Genomic DNA, 24859 nt, shown 5'->3' on the forward strand with positions numbered 1-24859 from the left:
CTAGTCGTCAAACCTATGTTTATGAACGTTAGCACTTTACACCCGACTCACAAGAGATGAAGTTCGAACATTTTTCGAACAGCGCTTTGCTAACGTCCTGTATTCGAATCGCACCTGTAAATGCTTCAGGTATATAATTTCCCATAGAACCTCAACACAACGTAACTATACCGCTAGCTCTAATATATATATATATATATATATATATATATATATATATATATATATATATATATATATATATATATATATATATATATTATTTATATTGAAGAACACGTAAATTTTGTGTACACTGTACATAAGTGTTAATTGCTGCATTTCTGGGGAGGGCTGCCGCTTGAAACAGCTCAGCCTGAGGATGGGTAGTTAGAGTATAGTCATAACATATGTGGAGTGGGAGTGGAGTGGGAGCGGAGCGACGGAAATAAGAAAATCTAATTTGAAAAAATGTCACCATTTCTGATGGAAACTAAAAACAAGTATTTAGTCGAAGTGATTTAACTGTCTGTTGTAATGTTAATTCCTGGTTGTATACAGAACAATTATAATGCTTTAAAGGCTGCAGGAACCTTAACTATGCGATTGTTGTCAAGCAATGTCCTTAAAGTTTACTGTGTCATTCATTATGTGGGGAGAAACACCAGGGTAGATAAGGCCGCTACCGCTGTCCCCGACGAAGTGTCGACTCGGGATAGTTTAGTGTTCTACAGGAAACATTAGAGGAAGGCAGACCGTAACTGCTGTTCCAAAACAACGTACGTGTCGGTCGCTCTTATCTTTAGTGCAGTGTTTATTGTCTTGTGTTGAAATATTAGGTCGACTTCCTCGGTCTGTGTGTGTGTGTTGCTAGCAGTGTTGTGTTCAATCACTGGTCCTGCCTCGCCTTGTTAGACGAGGGGCTCCAGCGACCTCATCCTTCAGGCAAAAGTAAGTAACATCTCGATGCTCAAGCGTCACATTTACCGGCGCTGCTTATATATGTGGATTAAAATATGATTATTCATGTGGTATATAAGGACCCTAATGTATAAAAAGGTGTAAAAATAAAAAATAAAAATCGTATTTTTTTTTTCAGGCAACAGGTCATCGCGGGACACAAATCCACCAATTTTTAAGGTACGTAACAATTTCCTTCAGTTTCCATTGAGGCCATATTATGATGTCCGGTAATTAATCACAACTAGTGTAAGTGTAGGCTGGGTTTATCCGGGGTGGCGAGTGGGGTCGCTAAGCGTCCTAAGAATCGTAGTTGTGGGGTATAGTCCTCCTGGGGTATAGTTTTCCTTGGGTACAGTTCTCCTGGGGTACAGTTTTCCTGTGTACTGGGTGTATGTGTAGATACACTTGCCGGCTGACACACGTCCAGCAAGTGGTGTCAAGCTGCCTGGCCAACCAGAGGTCAGCTGGCCGGTCTTGAGGTCATGGGAGATAGGTCAGGTGAAGGGAGTACCAGCACAAGCAACTAGGTTAACCCATCTTGACCCACCACCCGTCAATTTGTCTGGTCTGTCAGGGATCGGAATTAGTGTCAAACAGGTGACTTGCTTCAAGCTTCCAAGTGTAGAGTAAGCAGCTGTAAACGTGTTCTTAGAGACACATAACATGATACGATGATCAGATTCAGATAATTTTATAAGGCAAAAAAGGGCAGCAATTATGTACACTGATGGAAGGGAAGTATCAGGAGAAAGCGCCAGGACACTGATGGAGATGTAGCAAGCTTTAAAGCACTCGAGGTGTAAAGTATCTGCCGGGGTCCACACTGTATCAAGCTTTAATATTAGTTGGTAAAGTTGAGAACGTTCAAGTGTCGTGGCGAGACATTGAGCATAATGTGTTCTCTTTTAATATATAGAAGAGGAAGAACTTTTGTTATTGTATATATTTCGTATATTTACTATTGTATACTTTTGTATATTTGCTATTTGTCTATCAGTCCAACATCTCTCCACATATTCATTTCATCTAGCACACCCATTTGAGAGGCGGGCTGAAAGAGCAAAGCTCTACCCCCGCAAACACAACTAGGTGAATTCCTAACTTTGCATTTTGCCTTTCTCTATCTCAATACCATGTACTTTAGAGCATAATACTGTTACACAAATACTCCTGTTACACATGCTGTCCATTCCACAGCCTGTAGAAAACCAGTGGTAGAAACTGATATGGGTGTTTCATTAGCAGTGACAAAGAGAATACTTAAACAAATATCTAATGAAGATCTCGCCGACCTAACAAATTCACAAAGACCTGAAAGTTGTAGCATTAAATATTATGATAGATATCGTGAGGAGACATTCACATATGGGACAGAATAGAACAAGAACTCGGCAATGTGATGTTATAGTGGCCAGAATACGCCTGGGATATAGACGTATCTGGCAGCTTTCTCAAAACTCAAATGTCGAGTACACAATGTGTCAACTTTGTGAAAGAGAAAACATGCACTCTCTTGAACATTATATTGTAGAATGTCCCATATTGACTGACTTTCGCCCTCCTGGGCTCAGGTATGCTGAACTGTGTAATTACTAAATGAGTACTGGAACACTTGATGATATATTGGACTTGTACCCAAGATTGACCATGTAATGTATCAATTATACAATGTATGTGATGTAACTATATAACCTGAGCTTGTAAAAGCACCTTCATCACCTTCATTGATTAAATGCTTAACTGCACACTAGTTTCGCTATCTCACTCTGTCAGAGTAAAAGAGACAAATGTATGTGAATGCATGTGTGTATATATGTATGTATATATGTATATGAACGTATATGTATGAGTATGTATATGTATGTGTATAAAGTATATATGGAAGCTGATCAGAATTTCATTTCACATTTGTAAATGCACATTAATGACACTATGTAAAAGACACATCGAACAATTTATGTAGGCCATACATAAATCTATGTATCTTTGTATTTACGTATGTAGGTTAGCTTAGCATTTTAAAAGCACCGAATCACCTGTGGTTGATTGTTCAATAAATCCCTGAACTATATATTTAACATATCTCTAACCCTGTCCATGGAGGACAGAAGAAAATGTATATATGTTGGTTAGCACTGTAAATGTGTGGCCACGTCTGTGGTAGAAAATAATAAAAAAAACTGTTACACAATATATTTTTTCAATATATTTAAGTATATTTTTACCATTTTTATTCTCTAACCCCTCACACTTCTTATTCCTCTCTTCTATCTACTGCCTCCAACGTGTTTATATAATTTATAGGACAGTCTACATTTAATAGGTTATGTCTTAGATAAGTATAATTTTTATCCACATATTTACCTGGATTTTCAAAATCTTTTCTTTAAACTGTCGCTTAATTTTGTTGAGAAGTAAATGAGTTGGATAAGTTATTGTGTGTGTCTATCTGGCTGTCTTTGGCTGTGTCTATCTGGCTGTCTTTGACTGTGGCTGTCTTTGGCTGTGTCTGTCTGGGTGTCTTTGGCTGTGTCTGTCTGGGTGTCTTTGGCTGTGTCTGTCTGGGTGTCTTTGGCTGTGTCTGTCTGGGTGTCTTTGGCTGTGTCTGTCTGGGTGTCTTTGGCTGTGTCTGTCTGGGTGTCTTTGGCTGTGTCTGTCTGGGTGTCTTTGGCTGTGTCTGTCTGGGGTGTCTTTGGCTGTGTCTGTCTGGGGTGTCTTTGGCTGTGTCTGTCTGGGGTGTCTTTGGCTGTGTCTGTCTGGGGTGTCTTTGGCTGTGTCTGTCTGGGGTGTCTTTGGCTGTGTCTGTCTGGGGTGTCTTTGGCTGTGTCTGTCTGGGTGTCTTTGGCTGTGTCTGTCTGGGTGTCTTTGGCTGTGTCTGTCTGGGTGTCTTTGGCTGTGTCTGTCTGGGTGTCTTTGGCTGTGTCTGTCTGGGTGTCTTTGGCTGTGTCTGTCTGGGTGTCTTTGGCTGTGTCTGGATGGCTGTCTTTGACTGTGTCTGGATGGCTGTCTTTGACTGCGTCTGGATGGCTGTCTTTGACTGCGTCTGTCTGGCTGTCTTTGACTGTGTCTGAATGGGTTAGTTAACTAGTACGTCTTGCTTCTGTAGTCTGCTGAAATTGATTCTATAATTCAGGTTTTACTTCTAGTGTTTTGGAGTATGTGAGAATAAGTAAGAATATGTGGGATTATGTGGGTATATGTTAGAATATAGAGACACGATATTTGACTCTGCATTTCTAATCAGTTTGGTATTAACCTATATTACTTAAAGATGACTTAAGATTGCTAGTAATGTATTTCTTGTTCAATGGGAAATGAGGTGAAGTGTTAGCCTATACCTGCAGGTGGTGGATAAGAAGACTAAGGGCAGCATAAGGAATAAGGCTGTATTAACAGGAGTTAACACATTATGTGGAGAATGTTAACGTGTAAAGAGTACGTAACGTTATAATAATAATAATAGTATATTTAGGGACTAGTACATATGTACAAAATGAGTTACAAGCAGAATGTTGGATTTCAAGACAGAGATATTATATATACTATGCCTAAAGCCATTAGAATGCACAGATCTTCGGGCACATGTAGCATTTATGTTAAGGTGACGTATTAACTGTTTAGCAATACAAGCACAGCTGTTCCACGAGGGTGGAACTGAGCGCCCTCGACGGTGTTCCATTGCATGCACATAAAACTATATATTGGGGTACGGGTATAGGTAAATATTTCACTGTTTTAACAATATGAGAAATGGGAAAGTGTTTAGGTTATTTAAAATTTCGCGGCCGAGTGATTGAGAATGGGGAGAGGGGAGGGGTTAGAAGGGTGAGGGAATTGGGTGGTGCAGGCGGAGGGTTGTTGGTGGAGGGAACTCTGGGTGGAGCTGGGGAAGGGTTGTGGGTGGAGGGAACTCTGGGTGGTGCAGGGGGAGGGTTGTGGGTGGAGGGAACTCTGGGTGAAGCAGGGGGAGGGTTGTGGGTGGAGGGAACTCTGGGTGGTGCTGGGGGAGGGTTGTGGGTGGAGGGAACTCTGGGTGGTGCTGGGGGAGGGTTGTAGGTGGAGGGAACTCTGGGTGGTGCAAGGGGAGGGTTGTAGGTGGAGGGAACTCAGGGTGGTGCAAGGGGAGGGTTGTGGGTGGAGGGAACTCTGGGTGGAGCAGGGGGAGGGTTGTGGGTGGAGGAAACTCTAGGTGGTGCAGGGGGAGGGTTGTGTGTGGAGGGAACATTCCATACGTTGCACCACATTCTCTACCCTTCAACACCTTCTCTACCCTTCATCCACTTCCCTTCCCATTACCACATAATCTACCTTTCACCACTACCCCAACCCTTAACAACCTTCCCTACCTTTTACCACTTTTCTTACCATTCAACACCTTGCCTACCCTTCACCATCTTCCGTACCGTTCACCACCTTCCCTACCCGTCACAACCTTCCCTACCCTTCACATCCTTGTTTACCAATCATCTCTTTTCCTACCAATCACCTCCTTCCCTATCATTCACTACCATCCCTACCCTCCACCACCTTTCCCACACTTCAACCTCTTCCCTACCCTTCACCACGTTATATACCTTTCACCACCTTTTCTACCCTTCACCAACTTCACTAAGTTCCATACCCTTCGAAATCTTCTCTACCTATCATCACCCAATCCATCTTCACCTTCCCAACCCTTCTCAACCTTCCTTACCCTTCACCACCTTACCGACCCTTCACCACCTTACCTACCCTAAACCACCTTCACTTCCCTTCACCCTCTTCCCAACCCTTCACCACCTTCCCTGCCCTTCACCAACCTTCCCTTCCCTTCACCACCTTTCCTTCCCTTCACCACCTTCCCTTCCCTTCACTACCTTCCCTTCCCTTCACTACCTTCCCTTCCCTTCACTACCTTCCCTTCCCTTCACTACCTTCCCTTCCCTTCACCACCTTCCCTTCCCTTCACTACCTTCCCTTCCCTTCACCACCTTCCCTTCCCTTCACCACCTTCCCTTCCCTTCACCACCTTCCCTTCCCTTCACCACCTTCCCTACCCTTCACCACCTTCCCACCCCCTTCACCACCTAGTCAACCCATAAGCACCATCTCAACCCTGCATAACCTTCCCTACCCTTCACCACCTTCCCTATCCTTCAAAACCTTCTCTACCTTTCACCACCCTCCCAACCTTTCATCACCTTCCCTACTCTGCATCACTTCCCTCCCCTCACTACTTTCCATAATCTTCACCAACTTTCCTATCCTTCACAACCTTCCCTTCACCACCTTCCCTTCCCTTCACCACCTTCCCTTCCCTTCACCACCTTCCCTTCCCTTCACCATCTTCCCTACCATTTACCTTTCTCACCCTTCAACAGCTTCCCTACCCTTCACCACCTAATCAACCCTTTACCACCATCTAAACCCTTCATAACCTTTCCTTCCCTTCACCACCTTCCTAGCTTACCCTTCAACACCTTCCCTACACGTCACCACCACTTTCCCTTCCCTTCTCAATCTTCTTAACGTTTCATAACCTTCCCTACCCTTCACCACCTTCCGAACCCTTAACATCTTTCCTACCCTTCACCACCTTCCCTACCCTCAATACTTTCCCTACCCTTCACCACCTTCCCTACCCTCAATACTTTCCCTACCCTTCACCACCTTCCCTACCTTCAATACGTTTCTTACCCTTCGCCACTTTCACTACCCTTCACAATCTTCTCCACCCTTCACGACCTTCCCAGCCCTAAACCACCGTCCCAACCATTCACCACCTTCCTTACCCTTCACACCTAATCACCCTTTCACCACCTTCCCTACCCTTCACCACTTTCACTACTCTTCAGAACCTCCCCTACACTTCATTACCTGCCCTACCCATCACCATCTTCACTATCCTTATTACCTTCCCTACCTTGCACCACCTAATCATCCTTTCACTATCCTCCCTACCCTCACTACGTTTCCTACCCTCACTAGGTTCCCTTCCCTGCACTACCTTCCTTACCCTTCACCACAACCCTTTCCCTTCACAATCTTCCCCTATCCTTCCTACCTTTCCAGTCATGCACCATCTAATCATCCTTTCACCATCTTCTATACCCTTCACCGCGTTCCCCACCCTTCACCACCTTCCCTGCCGTTCAAAACCCTCCCTAACCATCACCCCCTTCCCTTCCCTTTACAACCATCCCAACACTTCACCATCATCCCTACCCTTCACAACCATCCTTACCCTTCACCACCACCCCTTCCTCTGGGGAGGGAGGGATCTCTGGGTAGAGCAGGGGGAGGGTTGTGGTGAAGGGAACATTCTCTACACTTCACCACATTCTCTACCCTTCACAACCTTCCCTACCCTTCACAATATTTCCTACGTATCACCACCCAACCCGTCTCCACCTCCCCTACCCTTCACCACCTTCCCAACCCATCACCACCTAATCAGCCCTTCACCACCTTCGACCTTACTTTTCACAATCTCCCCTTCCTTTCACCATTTTTCCTACCCTTCACCATCTTCCCTAACCTTCATAACCTTCGCATCCCTTCTCAACCGTCCCTACCCTTCACATCCTTCCTAACCCTTCCCCACCTTCCCAACCCTACAACCCTTTCTCTACCCTTAACAACCTTCCTTATTCTTCACCACCTTCCCTAAGAGCAGGGAGGGATGTGGGTGGAGAGAACTCTGGGTGGAGCTGGGGGAGGGATGTGGGTGGAGGGAACTCTGGGTGGTGCAGGGGGAGGGATGTGGGTGGAGGGAACTCTGGGTGGAGCTGGGGGAGGGATGTGGGTGGAGGGAACTCTGGGTGGAGCAGGGGGAGGGTTGTGGGTGGAGGGAACTCTGGGTGGAGCAGGGGGAGGGTTGTGGGTGGAGGGAACTCTGGGTGGTGCTGGGGGAGGGTTGTGGGTGGAGGGAACTCTGGGTGGTGCTGGGGGAGGGTTGTGGGTGGAGGGAACTCTGGGTGGTGCTGGGGGAGGGTTGTGGGTGGAGGGAACTCTGGGTGGTGCTGGGGGAGGGTTGTGGGTGGAGGGAACTCTGGGTGGTGCTGGGGGAGGGTTGTGGGTGGAGGGAACTCTGGGTGGTGCTGGGGGAGGGTTGTGGGTGAAGGGAACTCTGGGTGGTGCTGGGGGAGGGTTGTGGGTGGAGGGAACTCTGGGTGGTGCTGGGGGAGGGAACTCTGGGTGGTGCTGGGGGAGGGAACTCTGGGTGGTGCTGGGGGAGGGAACTCTGGGTGGTGCTGGGGGAGGGAACTCTGGGTGGTGCTGGGGGAGGGAACTCTGGGTGGTGCTGGGGGAGGGTTGTGGGAGGAGGGAACTCTAGGTGGTGCAGGGGGAGGTTTGTGGGTGGAGGGAACACTGGGTGGTGCTGGGGGAGGGTTGTGGGTGGAGGGAACTCTGGGTGGTGCTGGGGGAGGGTTGTGGGTGGAGGGAACTCTGGGTGGTGCTGGGGGAGGGAACTCTGGGTGGTGCTGGCGGGAGGGTTGTGGGTGGAGTGAACTCTAGGTGGTGCAGGGGGAGGGTTGTGGGTGGAGGGAACTCTGGGTGGTGGTGCTGGGGGAGGGTTGTGGGTGGAGGGAACTCTGGATGGTGCTGGGGGAGGGTTGTGGGTGGAGGGAACTCTGGGTGGTGCTGGGGGAGGGTTGTGGGTGGAGGGAACTCTTGGGTGGTGCTGGGGGAGGGTTGTGGGTGGAGGGAACTCGGGGTGGTGCTGGGGGAGGGTTCTGGGTGGAGAGAACTCTGGGTGGTGCAGGGGGAGGGTTGTGGGTGGAGGGAACTCTGGGTGGTGCTGGGGGAGGGTTGTGGGTGGAGGGAACTCTGGGTGGTGCACGGGGAAGGTTGTGGGTGGAAGGAACTTTGGGTGGAGGAGGAGGAGGAGGGTTGTGGGTGGTAGGAATCTTCCCTACCCTTCACCGCCTTTTTCACTCTTCACCACTCTTCTTATCCTTCACCACCTTCCATTCCCTTCACCACCTTCCCTTCCCTTCACAACCTTCCCAACCCTTCTTCACTTTCGCTATCCTCCGTCAACTTCCCAACCCTTCACCACCCTTCCTACCCTTAACCATCTTCCCTATCCTTCACAACCTTCCCTTCACGACCTTCCCTGCCCTTTACCACTATCCCTACTTTTCACCATTTTTCCAACCCATCTCCACGTTCCCAACACTTCTTCACCTTCCCTACCTTTCATCAACTTCAATTCCCTTCCCTTCACAACCTTCACTAACTACCCTACATCTCATCATCTTCTCTTCCTATCACCACCCTACCCGTCACCACTTACCCTACCCTTCACAATCTTCTTCACCCTTCACCACCTTCCCTACCCGTCACTATCTTCCCTACCCTTCACTACCTTATCTACCCTTCACTATCTTCCACACCCTTCACCACCATCCCTACACTTCACCACCTTTCCTACCCTTCATCAAATTATCAACCCTTCTTCATATTCCCTACCCTTCACCACTTTCCCTACTCTTCACCGCCTCCCCTTACCTTCACAACCTACTCGACCCCTCACAATCTTCCATACCCATCACCACCTTCCCCACCCTTAAGAACCTTCTTTACCTTTCACCACCTTCCCTACCCTTCACCACCTTACCAACCCTTTATCATTTTCCCAACCCTTCACCACCTTCCCTACCCTTCGCTATCTTCCCTAACCTTCACCACTTTCCCTACCCTTCACAACCTTCCTTTTCCCTTCACCACCTTCCCTACCCTTCCCCACCATCTCTTCTCTTCACCACATTCCCTACCATTTACCATATTCACCTGCCCTCACTACCTTCCCTGCAATCAGTACGATCCCTACCCTTCACTACCTAGTCAACCCTTGACCACATTCCCTACACTTCGCCAACCTTTCCTACCCTTCAACACCTAAGCAACCCTTCACCACGTTCCCAATCCTTCACCACCTTCCCTATATTTCAGAAACTTCCTTACCCTTCACTACCTTCCCTACCATTCACTACCTTCCCTACCATTCACTACCTTCCCTACCATTCACTACCTTCCCTACCCTTCACCACCTTCCCTACCCTTCACCACCTTCCCTACCCTTCACCACCTTCCCTACCCTTCACCACCTTCCCTACCCTTCACCACCTTCTCTACACTTCACCACCTTCTCTACCCTTCACCACCTTCCCTACCCTTCACCTGCTCTTCACCATAGGCCCAATAGGTCGACTTTGTCCATGTCTCTTTCCTAAGACCCAGGAGACTGCCCCTCAGACATGGATAGATAGATAGTGATACGGACATCCTTATCATTAAAGCTATTTCACACTGCAGTAATACGAATCTTCCTTGACTTTGTAGGTGGTGGTCATGTCCAAGTTTCACAAAGCACTTGTGCCGTGCATCAACACTTCCAGCCCAACTATGAAACACTGAAAACTTAGCTATATTTAATCCATCTGTGATATTGACTTTATTTGCATATGTTTACCCTTCATGGTATATAGAATTATTTCTATATTTTGGTGTATTAATTTATTTATTCAAAAGTTTCTGATTCAAAATGAATTAGAAAATGAATAAGTTCATTAATTTATTGATGTTGATGACTGGGTTGGTGATGGTAGGGATGGTGCAAGTGTGGATGACAAGCCAGGAAGCGGAGAGACATACCCACCTGCATCTCCTTCGGCTACAGGTTATTGAGTGGCACAAGAACTAATATAGCCTCCTTCACCAGCTGAGGCAGCTGGCCGTCTTCCTCCACCTCCTCCCGCCTCGGATTGGCTGTGATGAATCGCTGCTCGACGGTGACGTGGAGCTGGAGCCTTTCTGGGATAGTGTGCCCTTCGTGGGCACATTCCTGCGGCACCAGCAGACTCTCCGGCTGGTGAGGGGTCTGAAGGACTTCCTGGTGCAGGTCGGAGAGGTGCCTGCAGCGCAGCCTATTGCAATCTGGAGTCGTTGGGAAATTCTGCCAATTTCTTTGGCTATCTTAATATTTTTGTTTATTAATGCCTGGCCTCGACGTGTGGCTCGTCCTCGGGACCGTGACTGCATCGGCGTACAGCACAAATTTGCTCTCACCGCTCCCACAACCCTCTGAGCCACGACATGATGCCACAACCCTGGGAACAACCCGCTGAGCCACGACATGATGCCACAATTCTGGGAACAACCCTCTGAGCCACGACATGATGTCACAACCCTGGGAACAACCCTCTGAGCCACGACATGATGCCACAACCCTGGGAACAACCCGCTGAGCCACGACATGATGCCACAACCCTGGGAACAACCCGCTGAGCCACGACATGATGCCACAACCCTGGGAACAACCCCCTGAGCCACGACATGATGCCACAACCCTGGGAACAACCCGCTGAGCCACGACATGATGTCACAACCCTGGGAACAACCCGCTGAGCCACGACATGATGCCACAACCCTGGGAACAACCCGCTGAGCCACGACATGATGCCACAACCCTGGGAACAACCCCCTGAGCCACGACATGATGCAACAACCCTGGGAACAACCCCCTGAGCCACGACATGATGCCACAACCCTGGGAACAACCCTCTGATCCACGATATCAGGATAGAGAACCATCAGGAGAAAGTGCCAAGTAATTAGGACAATATAGCATTGAAAGGAATCAGGATAAGAATTTGGGATGGGACTGAAGGATGGAATGGTGCCCAACCACTTGGAGGGTCGGGGATTGAACGTCGACCTGTATGGAAGGAGACCGTCACTATACTGTCTACCCCAAGTGGTTGGGCACACAGCGAGGAAGAAGCACAAGTGATTGATAATTGTGGAAGCAGCGGTGACGGCTGCCGAGGTTCTGTGTCATGATGAAAAGTGTTCTCGATGGTTTCGTTTGGCCAAAGTGGCTGTGTGTGTGTGTGTACTCACCTAGTTGTACTTGCGTGGGTTTGAAATTGAAATTGAAATAAGTTTATTGAGGTAAAATACACACAAAGGGATGAGGTAGCTCAAGCTATTCTCACCCCGTTCAGTACATCGTGTTAATATATACATAGACACACATCACAAACAATAATCATATTACCAAACATTCTGAGAGATAAACATCTACATTTCCTCTTGCGGGGGTTGAGCTCTGGCTCTTTGGTCCTGCCTCCCAACTGTCAATCAACTGGTGTACATAATCCTGAGCCTACTGGGTTCTATCATATATGCATTTGAAACTGTGTATGGAGTCAGCCTCCACCACATCACTGCCTAATGCATTCCATTTGTTAAAAACTCTGACACTGAAAAGTTCTTTCTAACCTCCCTGTGACTCAGTTGGGTACTCAGTTTCCACCTGTGTCCCCTTGTTCATGTCTCATCCGTATTAAAAAGTTTATCTTTATCTACCCTGTCAATTCCTCTGGGAATTTTGTAGGTAGTGATCATGTTTCCTCTTACTCTTCTGTCTTTCACTGTCGTCAGGTGCATTTTGCGCAGCCTTTCCTCGTAACTTGTGCCTCTTACTTTTGGGACTAGCCTTGTAGCATACCTCTGAATTTTTTCAGGCTTCATCTTGTGCTTGACAAGGTACAGGCTCCGTGTTGGGGCCGCATACTCCAGGATTGATCATACGTATGTAGTATATATGACTGTCCTGGCGTCTTCAGGAAGAAGACGCCGAGAATCGAACCCCGATCAACAGGATTACGTGTCCAGCGTGCTCTCCACTCAGCCACTAGCATCTACTGTGTGCGGATTTTTATGTGAGCTTCAGGAAACAGGTTTGGTGTTATATCAACTCCTAAATCTTTCCTCACTGCCTAGTTTCGTAACCTTACATTTACTCGGGTTGAACTTTAGTAGCCATTTGTTGGACCATTTATTCAATTTGTCTAGGTCATCATGTAGCCTCGTACTATCTTCCTCCGTCTTAATCCTCCTCATAATTTTTGCATCATCAGCACACAATGAAAGGACCGATTCTATATCCTCCTGGAGAGCATTTACATATATCAGAAACAGTGCAGGCCAAAGATTGAACCCATTGAGACTCCACTGGATCCTTGCCAATCTGAGGCCCCACCACAGAATGCCCAACCACATGAAGCTGGATGGTAGAGCGACGGTCTCGCGTTATTTAGGTCAGCGTTCACTCCCCGACCGTCCAAGGTGTTGGGCACCATTCCTTTCCCCCGTCCCAACCCGACAACCCTAAACCTTATCCTGACCCTTTCCAAGTGCTATATAGTCGTGGGGGCTTGACGTTTTCACCTAATAATTCCCTTCCCCACCACAGAGGGGACAGTGGTGGCTGACTGGAGAGCACGCTGGACACGTAATCCTGTGGACCGGGTTTCGAATCCCGGCGCCGGCGAGAAACAAAATAGACAGTTTCTTTAACCCTGATGCCCCTGTTACCTAGCAGTAAATTTGTACCTGGGAGATGGACAATTGTTACGGGCTGCTTCTTTGTGTGGGTGTGTCTTTGAAAAAATAGTTAATAGTTAGTAATAGTTGATTGACTGACAGTTAAGAGGCTGCCGAAAGATCAGAGCTCATCCCCCGCAAGCACAACTAGGTGAGTACAACTAGGTGAATACAGACCAAATGAAAAAACAAATTTTGTAGCCAATTACTGCCACTATATTATGAGGCGACAATTGAACAGTTTGTTAGCATATTTATTCTTCATTGCCTCTCACATCAGCAATGGTCTCATTGACACCAAATTGCAACTGCAAATTTCCATGGTTGTTCCTCTCTGTGCACCTTTTCTTTAGATTTTATTGTTAGTAAACTTGTGTGCGGATTTTGAAAGTAATCTCATGAATATGTTCAGTCACTTGCTGCACATACGTTGTTTAATTATATTATTTCAAGTGATAAAATCCATAAGAGCCGTGATGAGGACTCGAACCTATGCGTGGGTGTTCCCACGCACCCACGTGTCAATTTACACATTGAAACATCACATTAGTGTGATTACTATATCAAATACCATTGTTATTATTCATCAATGAAAATTCCGCTGTAGCGAATAACGTTGATTCCGTAATAGTCGTTCTGTGGGGGTTATGTGGGTAAGGTAATTATTCTGTCTTAAATCACTAATGGACTGTAACTAATGGCAATGTTTTGCACAAAACCCCACAGTTGGGTGGGGGGGTTAAATATTTATTGATAAAATTAAAATAATTCAGTGCCCTCTAAATTTAGGTTCTATTTAATTTGACAGTTAAATTTCCTTTGTTTATTTGTTAATAGGCACTGGATTATCTAAACTGTCGTTAGTAACAAGGTATTAAGTCTTAATTGGCTGAAGGAATCCATAGGTCAGAACAAGGGCCCACAATCTGCTCTCTTACTGCCCAATCTACGTCTGAATTTGGCCGTTTGCCCGTATGGCCGAAAATGGACGTAATTTGAAAAATAAAAAATAAAAACAAATTGAGGATTTTTTTTCCAAAACAGTAAGTTAAGGGGTCCTCTGGTAGGTTAGGTGGGCTGGAAATTTAGCTGGAGTTTCAAAACGTCATGAAAACGTTAATTGAAAGTTTCCTCTGCTTGTCGGAAAATCCGACACCATTTAATATATCATACAGACAGATAATAATTGCTGCTGTATTACCAACAAGTTACCCATAGAAAACGTAACTTGTAGTGGAATTACCGTCTATAGAAAACGGGATATCATCACCACATACTATTATATTCACCACCTATTATGGTGGGAATTATTCTTAAATACATTAGTCTTTGAACTTTACGATCATAAAAACATCTCATATAAATTAACTTAATTATCAATATTAAAGTAGAGTAAATGTGACCCTTCTATCACTTATTGACATGTGGACAATGTAGGCCAGGCATCAGTGAGGAAGGAGGGCAGCCATTGTTTTATACTAGACCAGAGGCTCACACGGGAGCAAATTCGGCTCCTGTTAATTTTACTTGGACGTAGTGTTATGGAAACCAAAGGTGTACCATCTCCAACACGCTGTCATCAAATCAAGTTAAGTGTTCTTTCCGAAACCCATTATCTATCATTAGTGGCCACTAATGTCATTGGGTAGGGTGGTCCGGTTAGAACGCGAGGCAGCCTCAAACTAAAGGTAATTAAGCCAGGTCTTCATGTTCCATGTATACTGTTTTCTCTGATATAGCTTGTCATATATAGAACCTGGCTTCACAGCTAGCGCCCTTTTGACAGGTCAAGACGAGGAAGCAAGACTTTGTGCACCAGTTACTGGGTGATGGAAGCTACCTCAAAGAGGATAATTTGGTGTCTACACCCTAGTTATACCTGGTGGACTAACCAGCTGTACTATAAGATAAGGAACCTTTTCAATGTATGTAGTTAATACTGTAGTTTGATTGGCTGCATATATAAATTAATTTAATATAAACCCCCCTAATGTGTAGAGGATCGATTTGTGAGATTATGAGATTATTGCAGAAATACAGTCCACTTATCATTATACAAATTGCTATCGAAGTATATAAATTAACGTAAATATAAATTCATATAAATTAAATAAATATAAATCTCACAGGTCGGTTCCCACACTGCTAACCTTACCGAGTAAGACGGAGGATTCAAACAAAAAACGGGATAGTACATCAGTTTTGTGTTCCAGCTGGCCTGACCGCCAGGGGGTCTAGATGTGGTCGCCAAGCGCTCCCCAGTCGTTACTAGGAATTCCGTGTGGGAGGGTGTTGTTGTTGCGTTGGTGCCATGGGTATCCCCCCTCCCCCCTATTCGCCGCTCCAAGACAGTGGGTTTCGAATTTTCTGGACGTGCGTCTTACCTGGCCCTTGAGATTGTCCTGTTGGATATGTTGCGTGTGCATGTTGCCAATCTGTATGGGCTCCAACTGTTGTCCACTTATCGGGCACTTGTTAAATTTAACTCCGCTGCTGTCTATAGAGACTTTGTGGCCCGTTACGATGGGCGCTCTCTTCCTCTCCCTGGGGACGGTGGTATTGTCACTATCTCTGACCGGTGCTGCTCGGTGACGTATATGGCCCTGTATGGTGTGCTGTTTGAATTCACGGAAGCTTTGCTTCGACGGTATTTTGGCCAGTTTGGGACTGTCGTTTCCATCCAGATGAACTCCGTCTCTGCCGGCAGATGGCGTGGTGTCTCGAGTGGGACCCGGACTCTCGGCCTGCAGCTCAAGTCTCCTGTTCCCTCCGCGGTGACCTTGATGAGCTACACTATGCGGGCGTTCTACGCGGGACAGCCTCGACAATGTTTTCGTTGTGACATTGAAGGGCATCTGGCAGCTGATTGCACCGGGGTCGCGGCTGCATCTATTAATTTGTTCCGACACTAGGATTTTTCTCCGTTGGTGGCGCAGGACCTGCCGCCTAGTGATGGAGTAGGTGGGGAGGTTACCCTGCCGCCTGCTGACCCGGTGGTGGCTGTTGGCCCTGCGTGTGTGGATGGTGGTATACACGACAAGGTGGTGGTGTGTGCGGCTCCGCCCCCGCAGTCTGTCTCGTCGCTTACACTGGCTTCTGCACCTGTTTCCGACTCTGCACCTCTGTTGCCTTCGACGTCTCTGCCGGCGCCCTCACCTGTGTTGGACCTTTCCCCTCCTGCGGCTGTGCCTGTTCCTTCTCCTGTCTCATCTGTGGGTGGCGGTCTCGTCCCCTGTGTTGTTGAGGTTGACATTCTTCGGGATCGTGCTACCCCGGTTGGGGGGCAGTGTACCACTGGCTCTTCTCGGGTGCCTCCTGCAGGGGGTGACAGCTCCGATGATCAACGGCCTGTCCCCAAGCGTTCACGTACGGATGCGGGTGCTTCGCCTCCTCGTTGGTGGGCAGAGGAATGTGAGGATGCGGCGAGTGTCGATGTTTCTTCTGAGAGCTGTTCCTCTGTGGAGTGCGAGGATGGTGCGTCTGGTGCTGGTGTGGGTCCGGTGGATGGTGTGGGCCCTGGTGTGGCTCATGCTGTTGGGGTGGGGGCCGGTGTGGGGCCGGTACCTCTTGCTTCGGGTGGGTCGCCTGCGTCGGATGGTTCCGGTTCCCCCCTTGCGGCGTTGAGAGTGGACGTGGTGACTTGGTGATAGTATTGAAGAAAGCTGCGCGCTCTGAGGGTTCCGTGCCCCCTCCCCTGTCCCCTGTTTCGTCGGCGGCGGTTCTGCCGCCCCACACGTCTCCGGCCATTTCTTGTGTGTCTCCTGCTTTGTCGGGAGCAGTGTTGCGGCCTCGGCAGCCTCCGCCCGCTATTCCGGTGTCTCTTGCTTCCTCGGCGGCGGTGTTCCTGCCTCCCAAGTCGAGTTCTTCGTCTTCGGTGTACTGTGGTTGGGCGTGACCGCTTTCGTCGGATGTGATGCTTCCCGAGTATATGGAGTACCCGTGGTGTCGTGAAGGCCGTTCACCTACCGAACTGGAGTACTTAATATGGGAGGCTTATAAGCGGGAGTATCCGTCGTGGAAGTTTCCTGAGAAATATCCTCTTTGTTGACTGTTGTGTGTTGTGGGGTTGCTTGCGCCTGGGTGCGTGAGTGTGGGGTGGGGATGCATGTGTGTGTCTGGGTCGGTGGGGTTTCGTTTTCCGGTTCCTGCGTGTTCCGTTTTTTTCTGCTTATGGGTTGCTTGTGTGGGGTTTGCGTATGCTTGTGTCTTTCTGTATATGTTCTGTGTGGTTGGGTGTGGTTTTAAACTTCCAGCTTTGTGTGTAGTGTGCTTGGCTGGTTGTGCTATTGTGCTGCTGTAGTGGTGTTTAGTGTGGTGGTGGTATATATTTTGTACTTGTGTTCTTACGGCCTTTTGGTCGTTGGCATGTTTTTTGTGCCTTTTGTTTGTTTTTTGTACTTACGGTTCCCTGTGTGGTTCTGTTTTCTGTTATTAATGCCTCGTGTCCTGTAATGCTTTTAGCTTGTCTTATGTGCCCGTGTTGGGGTTTGTTATATGCTTTGTATCACGTATATTTCTCTTTGATTATTCTTGTGTTTGGGTTCTTTGCCTGTTGTGTTCCTGTATCCTATATTGTGTATCATGTATGTAATGTTTTCTTGTATGTGGTTTTTATGTTTGTATTTTGTAATTTTTTTTATAAATAAAAAAAAAACTTGTGTTCCGATTTCAATTCAAATTACGTCCATTTTTGGCCATAGAGCGCATACGAGCATAAAGTGACGTTATTTTTAAGTGGACAGGTTGGGCTGATCACGGCGACCCGTAGTTAAGCCCCCAACTAACAACTCCTGCCGTAACATTCTGCATTAGTTCTTCAATAATTTATACAATGTATCAGTATATAACGATCACGTGCATATTTAGTGGTTAGTTCCAAATTAAATCAACGAAAACCTCGTCTCTCGTAAGTGTTGGTGTTCTGACCCTCCGTGACCACACTCGCTCCCTGACAAAACTCACACACATTGAAATGGCCAAATCACAGGTCAGGGTGTTAGGTAACTTGTCTACTGTGAGGCGGAGAACAGCCACAACTGAGCAGCTCGAAGCTATGCAGATTTTCGCAGCCATATGAAGGGAATTTGTGTTAGGAACCAACGCGCCAGCTCTGCCGACCTGTGGTATATAAGCCGGTAATGACGTCGAGAACCTCTCTTCCTCCCCGACTCCTGGGTCACAGAGAGAATTACATTGTTTATAAACTGAGGCCTCTAAATTATGATTATTTATAAATCGAATTAATTAAGAGAATTAATTTGTTGAATTATTAAAATATGATAATTTTTTATCAACTAATATATTAGTGAGACCTAACTGGAACAACTGCAGTTCTACAATTGTCTCTGGTGGTGAGGGAGTCAGCTGACGCCGCCCCGACCTGAGAATGTGGCGGCGCTCTGCTACGCTCTTACTGAATGTGTATTATTGTGTACGGAACACGAATACTCGGAGGAATTTAATTTAATATCAAATGTTTACAAATTATTTATCATTTAAACAATCCACTTAACATTTAGAGGGGAAATTATTTCCTAAATTATTACCTTCCTTAATTGTGTAACTTTGTCCTTGTCTGATTACATCTTGTCTGTCCCTACCCTTCACCACCTTCCCTACCTTTCACCACCTTCCCTACCCTTCACTCTCTTCCCTACCCTTCACTTTCTTCCCTACTCTCACTACATTCCTTTCCCTCCACCATCTTTCCCACACTTCAACTTCTTCCCTACCCTTCACCACGTTATCTACCCTTCACCACCTTCACTTCCCTTCACCCTCTTCCCATCCCTTCACCAAACTTTCCTACCATTCACCACCTTCCCTTACCTTCACCACCTTCCCACCCTCTTCACCACCTTCCCACCCCCTTCACCACCTTCCCACCCCCTTCACCACCTAGTCAACCCATGAGCACCATCTCAACCCTGCATAACCTTCCCTACCCTTCACCACCTTCCCTACCCGTCACCACCTTCCTGTTGTAATCCACACGTTAGTAGGAATTATTAGCTAGAGGATCATTACTACAACACTTAACGAATGATGATTGAAAGTACATGTAAGTAGACAGACTATGGATCACATATCTAAGAAAGGGCAATGGATTAAGACCAAAGCTGTTTAGCCAAATTAATAATTCCTGGAAAGAGGAATTATTCTTCGTCAGGCTTCTAGGATCAAGGTTACCGCTCTAGGGATAAGGTTAATCGGATTATACCTTCCTCGAGAGGCGTGGTGAAATGATTGAGGCCATGGTTGGCTGGAGGCAGTCTGGTTGTGGAAGTTGAACTAGCAAGTCCTCCGAGGTCTCCGTTTGTGGCAGCAGCGAAGTGTAGCAGACAGCTATGCGAGAGCCTGTTGTGATCTTAGTGACCAAGTTAAGTCTGCAGTATGTGAGTATTGAATGTAAGACTAACCGGGTGTGGAGCGTTGTAGTAATCATTCCGTATTAGGGACTTAGGCGGAAGTTATGAGTGTGTGTGGTGATCGCGGAGGTCAAGTGGTCTATGGGTATTGGAAGTGTATTGACCTAATAGAGTATGTTAATATATTATTATTTGTCAGTCTATTCTTTGTAATTAAATGACAAAACACGACGGCCTTTAAATACCTTCCATATGTTCACTCATTGTGTTCCAGTACAAACCTAGTGGTACGCCTCAAGGGTCTGGTGTGTGTAGGAGTACACGGTGGTAGTAACGGTTGCTGAGGCAAGGTGTTATGTGTTGTGTAATCGCTGTGTTCGGAATGAACCGGGGTTTAGCGTCACGACATTCCCTATCCTTCAAAACCTTCCCTACCTTTCACCACCTTCCCTACCCTCCTCCACATTACCTACCCTTCACCACCACTTTTACCCTTCACCACCTTCCATACCCTTCACCATCTTCCCAACCTTCCATCACCTTCCCTACACTGCATCACTTCCCTCCCCTCACTACTTTCCATAACCTTCACCAACTTTCCTATCCTTCACAACCTTCCCTATCCTTCACAACCTTCCCTATCCTTCACAACCTTCCCTATCCTTCACAACCTTCCCTATCCTTCACAACCTTCCGTCCTTCGCAACCTTCCCTTCCCTACCTTCAATACGTTCCCTACCATTCACCACCTTCCCAACCCTTCACAATCTTCTCCACCCTTCACGACCTTCCCAGCCCTAAACCACCTTCCCAACCATTCACCACCTTTCCAACCATTCACCACCTTTCCAACCATTCACCACCTTCCTTACCCTTCACACCTAATCACCCCTTCACCACCTTTCCTACCCTTCACCACCTTCCCTACCCTTCACAACCTCCCCTACACTTCATTAACTTCCCTATCCATCACCATCTTCACTAACCTTATTACCTTCCCTACCTTGCACCACCTAATCAACCTTTCACTACCCTCCCTACCCTCACTACGTTCTCTACCCTCACTAGGTTTCCTTCCCTGCACTACCTTCCCTAATCTTCACCACAACCCTTTCCCTCCACAATCTTCCCTATCCTTCCTACCTTTCCTGCTTTGCACCATCTAATCAACCTTTCACCATCTTCTATACCCTTCACCACCTTCCCTGCCGTTCAAAACCCTCCCAAACCTTCACCACCACCCCTTCCTCTGGGGAGGGAGGGAACTCTGGGTGGTGCAGGGGGAGGGTTGTGGGTGGAGGGAACTCTGGGTGGTGCTGGGGGAGGGTTGTGGGTGGAGGGAACTCTGGGTGGTGCTGGGGTTGGGTTGTGGGTGGAAGGAACTCTGGGTGGTGCAGGGGGGAGGGTTGTGGGTGGAGGGAACTCTGGGTGATGCAGGGGGAGGGTTGTGGGTGGAGGGAACTCTGGGTGATGCAGGGGGAGGGTTGTGGGTGGAGGGAACTCTGGGTGGAGCAGGGGGAGGGTTGTGGGTGGAGGGAACTCTGGGTGGAGCAGGGGGAGGGTTGTGGGTGGAGGGAACTCTGGGTGGAGCAGGGGGAGGGTTGTGGGTGGAGGGAACTCTGGGTGATGCAGGGGGAGGGTCGTGGGTGGAGGGAACTCTGGGTGGAGCAGGGGGAGGGTTGTGGGTGGAGGGAACTCTGGGTGGAGCAGGGGGAGGGTTGTGGGTGGAGGGAACTCTGGGTGGGGCAGGGGAAGGGTTGTGGGTGGTAGGAATCTTCCCTACCCTTCACCACATTCTCCACTCTTCACCACTTTTCTTATCCTTTATAGCAACCCGTCCTCGACTAAAGTCCATTACATCCAGCGGTCGATACCACAGACGCATTCATCAATCTTAATTTGTTCATTCAAAACAGAAATTTTCTCAGATATATATTAATATTATAATATATAAGCGTATTGTGCATATTTAGGCATTGGTTAGGTGTTTAGGTTATGTTGGCGATTATTTGTATTAGCAGTACGTGGGTGAAGCATTTATACAACCCATCCTCGACTCAAGTCCATTACATTCAGCAGTCAACCCCACAGACGCATTCATAAATTTTAACATGCTGTTCATTCAAAACGGGAATTTCTCAAGTATTAATTAATATTATAATATATTAGTATATTGTGTATATATAGGCATAGGATAGGTTAGGTGTTTAGGTTCTGTTGGCGATTATTTGTATTTGTAGTATGTGGGTGAAGCATTTACAGCGTTGTGATTCGAACAAAATTCGTCAGTGAAGCACTTGTTCCTGAAGTGTTCGGACGAAATTAGTTGAGTCGTGTGTAAACCGTTTTTCATTCATAAAAAGAGGGTTGGCGGGTGGATGGAATAACTTTTGGGTCTTTGTTTGGAGGATGGGCTGCTTATAGAATTGTGGTTCGAACAGAAGACGTCAGCGAAGCTCTTGTTCCTGAAGTGTTCGGACGTTATCAGTTGTGTGTCGTGTGTAAACCGCTTTTCATTCATAAACAGGGGGTTTGGCGGCTGGATTAACATGCTTGGATCTTTGTATGCGAGGACGGGCTGGTTTTAAGGCAAAACTGTGATGAAACATCACCTGGCTTCGAATGAGTTTTTGAACGAGTTTACTCTCACTCTGAAACAAAGAACTGATCCCTTTACTTCTGCGGGTCAAGTCACAGCCCGGCCTCATAAACAAAGGCCAAATACTCATTAATCTAGTCGTCAAACCTATGTTTATGAACGTTAGGACTTTACACCCGACTCACAAGAGATGAAGTTCGAACATTTTTCGAACAGCGCTTTGCTAACGTCCTGTATTCGAATCGCACCTGTAAATGCTTCAGGTATATAATTTCCCATAGAACCTCAACACAACGTAACTATACCGCTAGCTCTAATATATATATATATATATATATTATTTATATTGAAGAACACGTAAATTTTGTGTACACTGTACATAAGTGTTAATTGCTGCATTTCTGGGGAGGGCTGCCGCTTGAAACAGCTCAGCCTGAGGATGGGTAGTTAGAGTATAGTCATAACATGTGTGGAGTGGAGCGGAGTGGAGTGACGGAAATAAGAAAATCTAATTTGAAAAAATATCACCATTTCTGATGGAAACTAAAAACAAGTATTTAGTCGAAGTGATTTAACTGTCTGTTGTAATGTTAATTCCTGCTTGTATACAGAACAATTATAATGCTTTAAAGGCTGACAACAATCGCATAGTTAAGGTTCCTACAATGTCCAAACACCAGGGTAGATAAGGCTGCTACCGCTGTCCCCGACGAAGTGTCGACTCTGGATAGTTTAGTGTTCTACAGGAAACATTAGAGGAAGGTAGACCGTAACTGCTGTTCCAAAACAACGTACGTGTCGGTCGCTCTTATCTTTAGTGCAGTGTTTATTGTCTTGTGTTGAAATATTAGGTCCTCTTCCTCGGTCTGTGTGTGTGTGTGTGTGTGTTGCTAGCAGTGTTGTGTTCAATCACTGGTCCTGCCTCGCCTTGTTAGACGAGGGGCTCCAGCGACCTCATCCTTCAGGCAAAAGTAAGTAACATCTCGATGCTCAAGCTTCACATTTACCGGCGCTGCTTATATATGTGGATTAAAATATGATTATTCATGTGGAATATGAGGACCCTAATGTATAAAAAGGTGTAAAAATAAAAAAATAAAATCGTATTTTTTTTTCAGGCAACAGGTCATCGCGGGACACAAATCCACCAATTTTTAAGGTACGTAACAATTTCCTTCAGTTTCCATTGAAGCCATATTATGATGTCCGGTAATTAATCACAACTAGTGTAAATGTAGGCTGGGTTTATCCGGGGTGGGAGGGGGGGTCGCTAAGCGTCCTAAGAATCGTAGTTGTGGGGTATAGTCCTCCTGGGGTACAGTACTCCTGTGTACTGGGTGTATGTGTAGATACACTTGCCGGCTGACACACGTCCAGCAAGTGGTGTCAAGCTGCCTGGCCAACCAGAGGTCAGCTGGCCGGTCTTGAGGTCATGGGAGATAGGTCAGGTGAAGGGAGTACCAGCACAAGCAACTAGGTTAACCCATCTTGACCCACCACCTGTCAATTTGTCTGGCCTGTCAGGGATCGGAATTAGTGTCAAACAGGTGACTTGCTTCAAGGTTCCAAGTGTAGAGTAAGCAGCTGTAAACGTGTTCTTAGAGACACATAACATGATAGGATGATCAGATTCAGATAATTTTATAAGGCAAAAAAGGGCAGCAATTATGTACACTGATGGAAGGGAAGTATCAGGAGAAAGCGCCAGGACACTGATGGAGATGTAGCAAGCTTTAAAGCACTCGAGGTGTAAAGTATCTGCCGGGGGTCCACACTGTATCAAGCTTTAATATTAGTTGGTAAAGTTGAGAACGTTCATGTGTCGTGGCGAGACATTGAGCATAATGTGTTCTCTTTTAATATATAGAAGAGGAAGAACTTTTGTTATTGTATATATTTCGTATATTTACTATTGTATACTTTTGTATATTTGCTATTTGTCTATCAGTCCAACATCTCTCCACATATTCATTTCATCTAGCATACCCAGTTGAGAGGCGGGCTGAAAGAGCAAAGCTCAACCCCCGCAAACACAACTAGGTGAATTCCTAACTTTGCATTTTGCCTTTCTCTATCTCAATACCATGTACTTTAGAGCATAATACTGTTACACAAATACTCCTGTTACACATGCTGTCCATTCCACAGCCTGTAGAAAACCAGTGGTAGAAACTGATATGGGTGTTTCATTAGCAGTGACAAAGAGAATACTTAAACAAATATCTAATGAAGATCTCGCCGACCTAACAAATTCACAAAGACCTGAAAGTTGTAGCATTAAATATTATGATAGATATCGTGAGGAGACATTCACATATGGGACTAATAGAACAAGAACTCGGCAATGTGATGTTATAGTGGCCAGAATACGCCTGGGATATAGACGTATCTGGCAGCTTTCTCAAAACTCAAATGTCGAGTACACAATGTGTCAACTTTGTGAAAGAGAAAACATGCACTCTCTTGAACATTATATTGTAGAATGTCCCATATTGACTGACTTTCGCCCTCATGGGCTCAGGTATGCTGAACTGTGTAATTACTATAGGAGTACTGGAACACTTGATGATATATT

The 24859-nt window shown here is 46.6% G+C and overlaps 1 long non-coding RNA gene across 1 annotated transcript in view; it reads left to right on the plus strand.

Annotated features, from left to right (window-relative positions):
* Positions 1-410: 410 nt before the first annotated feature.
* LOC138352304 (uncharacterized) overlaps positions 411-24859 on the plus strand; it is an 85148-nt gene continuing 60699 nt past the window's right edge. Inside the window, exons 1-3 of the long non-coding RNA XR_011222756.1 lie at positions 411-930; positions 1079-1119; positions 23403-23443. This is a non-coding gene — a long non-coding RNA (uncharacterized lncRNA). The remainder of the gene's footprint in view (positions 931-1078; positions 1120-23402; positions 23444-24859) is intronic.

This window comes from Procambarus clarkii, chromosome 53 (assembly GCF_040958095.1).
Source record: "Procambarus clarkii isolate CNS0578487 chromosome 53, FALCON_Pclarkii_2.0, whole genome shotgun sequence".
In the NCBI taxonomy this organism is placed as follows: domain Eukaryota; kingdom Metazoa; phylum Arthropoda; class Malacostraca; order Decapoda; family Cambaridae; genus Procambarus; species Procambarus clarkii.